We start from the raw sequence: 9,774 nt of genomic DNA on the forward strand, positions 1-9,774 counted from the left end.
GGATAAGGTTCGCGGGGCCGCCATTCTAACGCAGGCGCGGTGGCCAAGTGGTAAGGCGTCGGTCTCGTAAACCGAAGATCACGGGTTCGAACCCCGTCCGTGCCTGCAGCGATCCTTTATCGGGGGGGGAGAATTTTTAGGCGGAAATGAGCTCTCAAAAGGGTTCCTTCAGGGCTTCCACGCCCCCGATTCTGCATTTAATCCTTTCCCTGAAATCCTTAAGGGTGCGATCGTTTTTCTTTAACTGGCCTTAATCGCTTCTCCCTCTCTTGCAGAAGGTGGAGGGCCGCTTGGTCCAGCTTGGGCAGCGAACTTGGCAAACGGCCCCTACTGACGTCAAGCTCTGGGAGAAGGTGCAAAGCTCCAGTGGCCGGGGTCACCTGTAGATCCTGGCCCCGGCGAAGGCCCAGCAGACCCACCTAGCTGGTGGCACTTAGCTGGCTTACGGGCCACTTCACATTTTTCTGAACATTAAAATCCAATTTTATCCACCCCAATGAGAGGACTGCGGTTGCCTGACATGGAGCCCACACCCAGAGTCAGCTGGTGTCTGTCTGGCTGCTATTTTTAAAAGGAAATCCACTGTAGGCATTGCATTCGGGAGGGCGGGAGCCCTGCCCAGACTTGAAGAAATTCTGACTTGAGAAAAGAAACCTCTTGCTCAGAGCCTCCATTGGCCCCTCCGTAAAACGGGTGTATGAGCCTGTAGCAAGCTTGTTTTAACACAGACGGCAGGCTAGCACCCCCAGATCTTCTGCATTCACTGGCTGGGGTCGGGGACTGGTCATTTGCATTTCTAACAGGTTCTGGAATGGTGCTAAAGTTGCTAAATTCCCAGGCCACACTTTGAGAATTATTCCTCTGCCAAGAGCCACATTCTAAAGCCACATCCTCAACCCAGGAAGGAGCATATGTGTATGTTCATATATAAATATGCAAGTTAATGCACACAAAAATAGTGAGCAGCTTCTCACATTTCAACCTGGGGGTCACTTTAAAATGCAGGTTCCGGCCAAACACGTTTATAGTCCCAGCCACTCTGAAGGCTGAGGCAGGAGGATCGCCAGCCTGGGCAATTTATCAAGACAAATTTTAAAATAAAAAGGGCTGGGGATGTAGCTCAGTGATAAAGGACGCCTGGGTTCAATGCTCAGTAGTGCGAGCGAGAGCGCGCGGCGCGCACACACAAGCAGGTTCTGACTTTGTAGTTCTGGGAGGAGGGGTGCCTGAGAAGCTGCATTGTAAGTGCGCTGGCTGCAGCCAGGGGATGGAGAGAAGGAGATAAACCAAAATAACTGTTGTTGCCTTATGGTGAAGACGTAGAATAGGGAAGCTGTTGGAAGGATTCCTTCCCTTCTTACCCTGGACAATGTTTGGATTTTCTTCAAGACAACGGTTTTACATGGGTAATTTGTCACCTACAAATCCTCCCTATTAAAGAAACAGAAGGAGGAGGAGGAGGAGGAGGAAGTTGTCATTGTTGGGTATGGTGGCTCACACTGCAGGAGGATCTCAAGTTCAAGGCCAGCAGTAACTTAGTGAGGCCCTAAAGTAATGTAGCGAGACCCTGTCTCAAAATTAAAAAATAAAATTAAAAGGGCTGGGGATGTGACTCAGTGGTTAAGCACCCCTGCACCCCTCTATTCAATACCTAGTGCAAAAAAAAAAAANTCTATCTCTCTCTTCTTCTTCTTCTTCCTCTTCCTCCTCCTCCTCCTCCTCCTCCTCCTCCTTCTTCTTTTTTTGAAAAGAGCCACAAAAGAGCATTTATATTCTTTATGTTCTCCGCCATTAAGAATGTCCCCCAAATGGCTCAGCGGTAGAGCACCCCCCCACACATGTGAGGCCCTGGATTCGATCCTCAGCACCACATAAAAATAAATAAATAAAATAAAGGTATTATGTCCAACTACAACTAAAAAAATCATTAAAAAGAAAAGATTGTCCCCTAAGATTCCTCCCCATTAAAAAGGTAAAAATACCTCTGCTCTGGGCAGGTGGGCCAGTATCTACAAAGCATGGTGCTGTTGCCCTGATTTCCACTCCACCCCTCCCTTCTCACACCCCTGCTTCTCTGTCTTGGGTGAAGAATGTTTTTTAGCAAAAGGCAATTTTTATCATGTACCCTGGACACCACACATGCAAAGACAAAAATTACATGAAGTAACTAAGGGCATAAATTCACATATGGAGAAGTGCTTGCTGTTTTGTTTGTTTTTCATTTTTAAACCCGGAAGTAATGCACAAATCCCAAAGCTGTCACCTCTGGTGGACATCTGGGGATGCCATGGAGCTGTAAAACCAGTTTGGCAGGCGCCATAGAATCAGACACTCGCGAGCAAAATCCTGAATTCAAGTTCCGTTTACACTTCGATGAATAAAGCTGATCATGTGATGGAATAGGCAAGATGTGTTGTGTTTATTTAAACCACTTGTGCTCATGAATATATAAAGTCATGTTTGGATTTCTATAACTTTTGTATGAATCTCATGTCTGAAGGTCACTTTGGAGTCAGCTGCCTTTGTTCTTTGAAGAATCAGTTCCCAGGTCTCTTATTTATTTATTATTTGTTTAGTTAGTTAGTTGTAGATGGACACAATACCTTTTGTTTTTATGTGATGCTAAGGATTGAACCCAGTGCCTCCCACGTGCCAGTGAGCAGCACCCCCAGCTCCCCCCACCCCAGATCTCTTTTAGATAGGTAAGGGGAAGGTAAGAAGGCCTCTGGTGCTGGGGTGGGGCAGGGAAGAGAGGCAGGAGAGACAGAACCTGAAGAGAACCAGCCATGGTGAGAAGGTAGATGTGCATTAGAGCCGGTGGCTAACTGGGAGAGAAGTGCTTCCGACCTCCCTCCCTGTTATCCAAGGTCAATCATTGGCAGGCATCAACTTGAGTTTTGCTGAGACAGATCACCAGGCTGCAGCCTGAGAAACAATTCCTTTGGTGTCTGAGGCCGAGGAAGCCTAGGTTCCCACTAGCACCCCAGAGTCAGCAAGGAAGCACCACTTTGCCAGCAGAGGCTATGCTACAGCCACTTCAACAGCGACACCTAGGGGCATCATGAAGCAAGAGCAGAGCCAGACGGCTTCAGTGGGGCCACACCTCTTGGAGCAATCTCTACTGGGCTGGGGTTGTGGCTCAGTGGCAGAGCACTTGCTAACATGTATGAGGCACTGGGTTTGATGCTTAGCACCACATAAAAATAAACAAATAAAATAAAGGCATTCTGTCCATCTACAACTACAAAATAAATTTTTTAAAAAAAGAGAGGCCACGTGTCATGTTCCATGGCATGGAATGTCATCTTAAAAAAAAAAAAAAAGAAAAGAAAAAAGAATCTCCTACTGGCCACCTAATCTCTTTGTACCTTAATTTCTCCCACTGTAAAATCAGAATGACACACACTCACTGGCTTTCTCTGTCGTGGACTTCTAATGACAATCCTACGTTTCTATCCACCAGCCAGGATGGTTTGGTAAAGAGCCATTCATGGCCCTGCGGGTAGACTTGGAAAGAGTGACTGATTCATTGACCTGAAGGGGTGACTATGAATGCAGATGAGTAAGAGAAATTGATATTTTGGATCTTGCCTTTTAAAGATGAATTAAGGAAGTCAGGTACAGTGGTGCTCGCCTGTAATCCCAGTGATTTAGGAGACCAAGGCAGGAGGGTTGCAAGTTTGAGGTCAGCCTTAGCAATTGAGCATGACCCTAAGCACTCAGCAAGACTCTGTCTCAAAATAAAAAATCAAAAGAGCTGTGGATGTAATTCAGTGGTAAAGCACCCAGGGTTCAGTCCCCAATACTAAAACAAATAAATAAAGATGCATTAAGGGGCTGAGACGTATAGTTCAGTGGTAGAGCGCTTGCCTAGTATTCAAGTGGCTCTGGGTTCCTCCCCAGCACCCCCCCAAAAGGAATAAAATATGATGATATGCATTAAAAGTGCACATATTTAATGTACACAATTGGGTGACCTTGGACATGTGCATACTCCCTTGATACCATCACCACAAACAAGGTAATGAACATATCCATCACCTCCGAGAGTTTCCCTGAGTCCCTGTGAACATATTTATTCATTTATTTTGGTGTGATGAAAGTACTTAACATGAAATAATTTCTCTTAATGAATTTTTAACTGTACACTATCATGCATGGATTCTTAGGCACTATGTTGATAACAGATTTCAGAATATATTGCTCTTAGGGAACTGTGACTTGAGGTCCCGTTTTGGCTGGGGATGTAGTTCAGGAGTTGAGTGCTTGACTAGCATGCATGAGGCCCTCGATCCACCCTAGTACCGCAAAACAAAAAACAAAACCACATCTATCAAGAGATATACCTGTATGTGCCTGCATTGGTTTTGAGTTCTTAGGCTCTAAAGAAATTCCAGTTCCATGCCAAGGAAGCCCCATGCAGCAGGCTATCGATAATGAAGACCTACATGTGGCGAGAGGAAGAAAGAATTGCAGGGGAAAATCACTACTTTTTTCCTAGTATCATGGCCAAGAGAAGCACTGTGATTTTTTTAAATTATTATTTACAACCTTTGCAGTACAAATTTATAAAGTTAACCACAGGAGCAGGGTGAGGGGAGAAGAAGAAATGTAAAGAATCAACAGTTGTGAGACCTCTGGAGAGCAGGGTTGTTCACTCAGAGAAGGCACTTGCATGGAGACGATGCCAAGTCCCCAGTGACAAAGCTCGATCTTGCTCCATAGTGACCCTCTGCAAGAAGAGGCCTCCAGTCCACACTACCTTGGCAGCCACCCCCCCATCTGGTGTAACATCATGTGCTTAAAAAACTACATTAAAGAATAAAAAAAAAATGGGATGCTTATTAAGGGAGCAAGTGGTTTGTATACGTTCATGAGCTGAGAACCACATTTCAAAACCAGAACCATATTTCAGGCACGAGTAGCACTTAAAAGAAAATACTGTGGCAGGCCTCTGGAAGCAGCTTCTGTTTTGCTGAGCAAATTGCCAGACTGGGGCACAAGAGAACCTTCCCATGATTCCATGTTCCCTTTTGCCTCTGGCCTTCTGGGAATCATGCCCCAACCCGCTTTCCTTGGACTGTGATATGAGCAAGAAATAAACTTGCACTGTGTTAAGCCAACGAAAGATGGGGGGGCTAGCTGTTACAGCAGCAGCCACTGTTCTGCTCCACCTGACCATTGTCCCCTAGGAAGCTGGCCCTCTGCTGCCAAATCTTTAGATCATCTAATGTTTTTTTTTTTAAGCCAGAAGATTGGATTTTAAAAATATATATATATGGAATTTCCTGATTTAAAAATATTGGTCACTGAATCAAATTTATTATTATTATTATTTTAAATGCTCTGCAGGCCAAATTAAACACATCTGTGGGCTCAATTTGGCCCTGTGCTCTGCCCATGGCAACCTCTGGGCAAAACGCTCCAAATCCACCAGCGTTTATTTTGACGCTGGCGTTGGTCTGAGAGTCAGTGGTGTGGTCACCGTCCCGTGGGTTCCAGGGAAGCCATCCACGCCCATAGGGAAGTTGACTTTTTCGCTTCCACTTGGGCCAGACTTCCTGGTATTCTAGTTTCTCCACACACTTCGACCACTCTGCTGAAACTCTTGAGAAGTCCATTCTGAGTCTCTGGGTGACCAAGGACAGGCCAGTCAGGCCACTCGAGTGCCTCATCCACTTTGACTCCCCTGGACTAGGGGGCGGGATGAAGTGGATGCCAGGGATCAGCCACCACGTTTTAAAGAGAGGAGGGAGAAGTCTTTGCAATTGTAAAACTATCCATAGCATAAAATGATCATCATCGCATGTAATTGCTGATGACAATTGTCACAATTTAGTATGTAAATTGTGTACTACAATTTAGTACACTTAGTATGCGCCAGACCTATACAAGCACTCCTTGGGTCTCACGCAGAGTCATCCTTTTAACTTCCCCCTGGTTGTCACTAAGGGAACTGAAACTCAGGAGGGCCGGTGGATTTGTCCCACTCATGGAGGGATTTCCAGCTTCTCCCCTCCTGGCAAAGCCAGGCTCTTTACCGGCGACTTCTATGCCTGGGTCCTTACCCCTTAGCAGGTAAGGACTTCTGTCCCAGCCCACCAGGAACCCGGGGCCCTCGAGTCTCACCAAACAGTAGCGCGTCTTTCTGTCATTCCGGGCCTGGAGTTCTCCTGGGAACCTTAGGACCCACAAAGGGGAAGTCACCATGACCCAGAGCCCAGTCTCTCTCCCAGGGCCTCCTGCCACTTTGCTCCTTTTCCGACAGTCTGCCCTGAGCCCTGCCGGGGGCTTCACAGGGTACAGACCGCAAGAGAGAACCCATGGCCACCGCGCCCCCGGGGGCTCACAGACAAATGGCAAAGGGTTACTAAATACACACAGAAAGGGACAGAAGCACCAGGTGAGCAGAGAGGACTCGCCCAAGCAAAGCCCGTGGCTGAGTTTGGAGGGTGAGGAAGAGCTGTGGGGCGGGGGGGGGGGGGGAGGCGGACAGAGGTTTCCCAGGAGGATCTGAGCATCAGAGGCGTGGGGGAGTCTCATCAGAGATGTGGAAGCCCAGAGCGGGCTTTACCCAAGTCACTTCCTCTCTCTGCCAAGGGGGAGCAACCCCACCTGCCTCTCCACCTCTGGAAGCTGCCATAATACACCACCGAGTGTCCCGCAAGGAATGCAAGAGTGGACAGCTTTGGGCCAGAGGCCCCCCTGGAAGCGGTGCACACTGGGCTGAGACCCGGGAGCCAGGGAGCCAGCAGCATTCACAGGACCCCCCCCCAGCCTTCCTAGCAACTGCCTGTCAGAGGACCTAGGGCAAGTGACTTCACCACCACAAAGTCAGTTTCCTCATCTGTCAACGGGGCATAGAGAACAGTTCCTGCTTCATGGGGTCGATCTGATGATGGAGGGTTCTTAAGGGTGTGGAAGGACGAGCACACCGCAGGCTCCATCAGAGATCATTTGTATCATAGGGTCTGTCCCGGATGCCAACCAAGCAGGGCAGAGGCATCCACGGCCCCAACTTGCCCTGAGTGTTTTTTTTTTTTTTTTTTTAACCTCACAAAGAAATGCAAGACTTAAGTCTCTGCCCACCTGTCATCACAGACTCTGAGGACCTGAGACACAGAGTCTTTTTCCTTTGCTGCCCTTGACCTGGATTTCTGTCGCCCTTGTATGTGGTGGCGGGGGTGGGGGGGACACAAGCATCACGGAGCAGGTGGGCAAGGCACAGTGAAAGGCCCTCCATTGTTCCTGCAGAGGGCCCCGAGGCTGGGGCAGGGCGGGGCACCCCTGGCTCTCAGAGCACTTCAGACCTGGTCAAGTGAAAGCCACTTGCCTAAGACCTTGTGTACAGAAGGATTTTTTAGATTAGAGTCTTCACATTATCTCCCAAAGAGATCACAAGATGGTTACAGCCTCCTGAAGGGGTCAAGGGAGGCAGGGGGCCATCAAGCCTGCACAAACTCTGTCCCAAGATCCCAATGGAGGTACATAAGGGTCCGTTTTCTATGCATCTTGTCCATCCTGAATCTCATGTACCTGCATTACAAACCACTCTCTGCCTGTTTTTTACAGGTTTACATTTGTTCAATGTAAATGTGATTTTTGTATGCTTGCTTTGGAAGTTTTTAAATTTGCTTTTGTATTGTGGGAGTCTTGTAATACTGGGCTCTTTCCTGACCCCTCCCCCAAGCCACAGAGAGGTGGCATGAGTCTTTCCGTAGGCCAAGAGCCGGAGTCCAGGGCTTTCCCGAGGCTCAGGCCAAGTTCTCTGGGGCTCCTGCTCCCTGGTGTGGGGCTCCTGCTCCCTGGTGTGGCCTCTCCACCATTCTGGCTGGGGCCTTAGCATCACCCTCCGGCCAGGAACCTGGGTACAAGTGGGGCTTCTTTCTGGGAGAAGGCAGCATGGGCCTCTGGGGCTTCAAGCCAAAGAGCTTTTGTTTTGAGGAGTCTATGGTACTTCCAGCGCCTAACAATTGCAGGCCAGTCGTCAGCCTGAGTCATGGGCCACCAAGGCAGGCCTGGCCAGGGTCAGCCTTCAGCCGGGCCTGACCCACAGGGCCCTGCGTGGACTGCAATCTGATTTTCCCTCCAGCAGCATCCAACCAACCCCAGGGTCTGGGCTGGACTGGGGATGATGAAATTCCAGAATCCTGTGGCTCAGCGTACAGATGTGGGAGTGCTAGGAGGCCAGCACCATGCAGGACCCTGACCTAGCACGACCACAGCAAGAAGGAGCTACTTCAGCTGCCCAAGGGGCCTCTGCACTTGCCGTACCTGTTGCCCGGACTCTACCCCCCACTGGCCCAGTATTTTCCTTTGCTTGGTTCCTGTTTTCCCCGTTTTGAGCCCAATGTGAGCAAACATTGTTACAATGACTCTTCCAGGGCGTCATCTCATTCCATCCCCTGAGTCCTCTAAACCAGGCCTCATACTTCTACTGCCAATGAGGAAACCAAGTGCCCAGGGTCTCCCAAGGTGAGAGACAGCAGAGGGGACATAGCAATAGACCCCCCAAGAGGGGTTGGTGAGTCCATAAAGACTGCCCACAGTGGGGACGTCCCCGCCCAGCCCCCATTTCTCATGGTGCCCTGACTCAAGACAAGCAGGCTCCAGAGTGAGTATCCTGGACCACAATGACAAATACTGTTGACTCAGGTCTCTCCCCTAAGATGACAGATTCCTGTGTCAGGGTCGTGTCTTGCTTTCACCATGGTCCCAGAGTCAGCTGTGCCTAGCAGAGAGGACAAATTGTCCAACGAACAACTGATTCTCTAAGGCTTGGTCTTCTCAGAACAGTTGATATGCGTGGCACATAGTAGGTCTTCAGGAGGAGATGGGGGTGGTTATCGGTGATCTGCCCTTTGCCTTAGAGGGTCTGACCTTATCCTTCTTTTGCCAGATTCCTTCTCCAGGTTGCTATTGGATGAACAGCTCCTGGGGGGCAGGGGACAGGAGCCACAGGGCCTGTGGATCAAAGTCCTGTGCAGGGACTGCAATGACAGGAACCCCAAAGTAGCAGAGCAGGCAGTGGTGCAGCCTGGCAGAGGGAGAGGAGGGGCGGTCTGGCTCACTCCCTCAGGAGGGGGTCTCTGGAACCTCCCCCACAGTCCTTAGAACACCAGCTGGGTTGGGTGATGTGTTTTCTGAGTGTGACACCCGTTGGCCAACAGAGGACAGCAAATACATTTTTTATGATCCTGGGAGGCTCAGTCCAGTCACGTTTTCGCGCAGAGAGGCTGGGCGGTGGAAAGGGACAAGTCATGTCTCAGTTATTTGGATCCTCTTTGGATAAGCAGCGGCTTCTGCAATGGATCTGGGGATCCCTGGGAAGGGGTGTGGGTGGGGCGGATTTCAGGCGGGGGCTGAGCTGGAGTGGCATTCCCCTCACTGCTGAAGCCAAACGTACCTTATGGGCGTGGGGTTGTAAGCGCCAGAGGTCAGATCTCTGCCAGGTGGAAAGTGGACCTTCAGGCCCCACCCCCGACCCATTCCCAGCCCACCCCTCAAAGCCAGGGGCTGTGGAAGCACTAACAAAGTGACACTGGATTGGGGAGAAGGAAACACAACTTTGTTTTCTGGTCTTAAGGTGGTTTGGAATTTGGGGGAGTTCTGCGATTTCGGACGGACCTGGGGTTTCCAGAGGGCTGCAGAATCCCGGGAGGTTAGGGAATGCCGAGGAGTGGGTGGAAGAGGTGGGGGCCCGCCTGGCTTGATGCTGCTCCTGCCTCTGTTTGTACATGGGGGTTGGGGGTGCTGAAATTGGGGGAAGGGCTA

The 9,774-nt window shown here is 49.7% G+C and overlaps 1 non-coding gene across 1 annotated transcript; it reads left to right on the forward strand.

Moving 5' to 3' along the window:
* The first annotated feature begins 33 nt into the window (after positions 1 to 33).
* On the forward strand, positions 34 to 105 carry Trnat-cgu. Its single transcript has one exon. It is a non-coding gene; the product is annotated as a tRNA-Thr (tRNA).
* The last annotated feature ends 9,669 nt before the right edge of the window (positions 106 to 9,774 follow it).

This window comes from Marmota marmota, unplaced genomic scaffold (assembly GCF_001458135.2).
Source record: "Marmota marmota marmota unplaced genomic scaffold, marMar, whole genome shotgun sequence".
Lineage (NCBI taxonomy): Eukaryota > Metazoa > Chordata > Mammalia > Rodentia > Sciuridae > Marmota > Marmota marmota.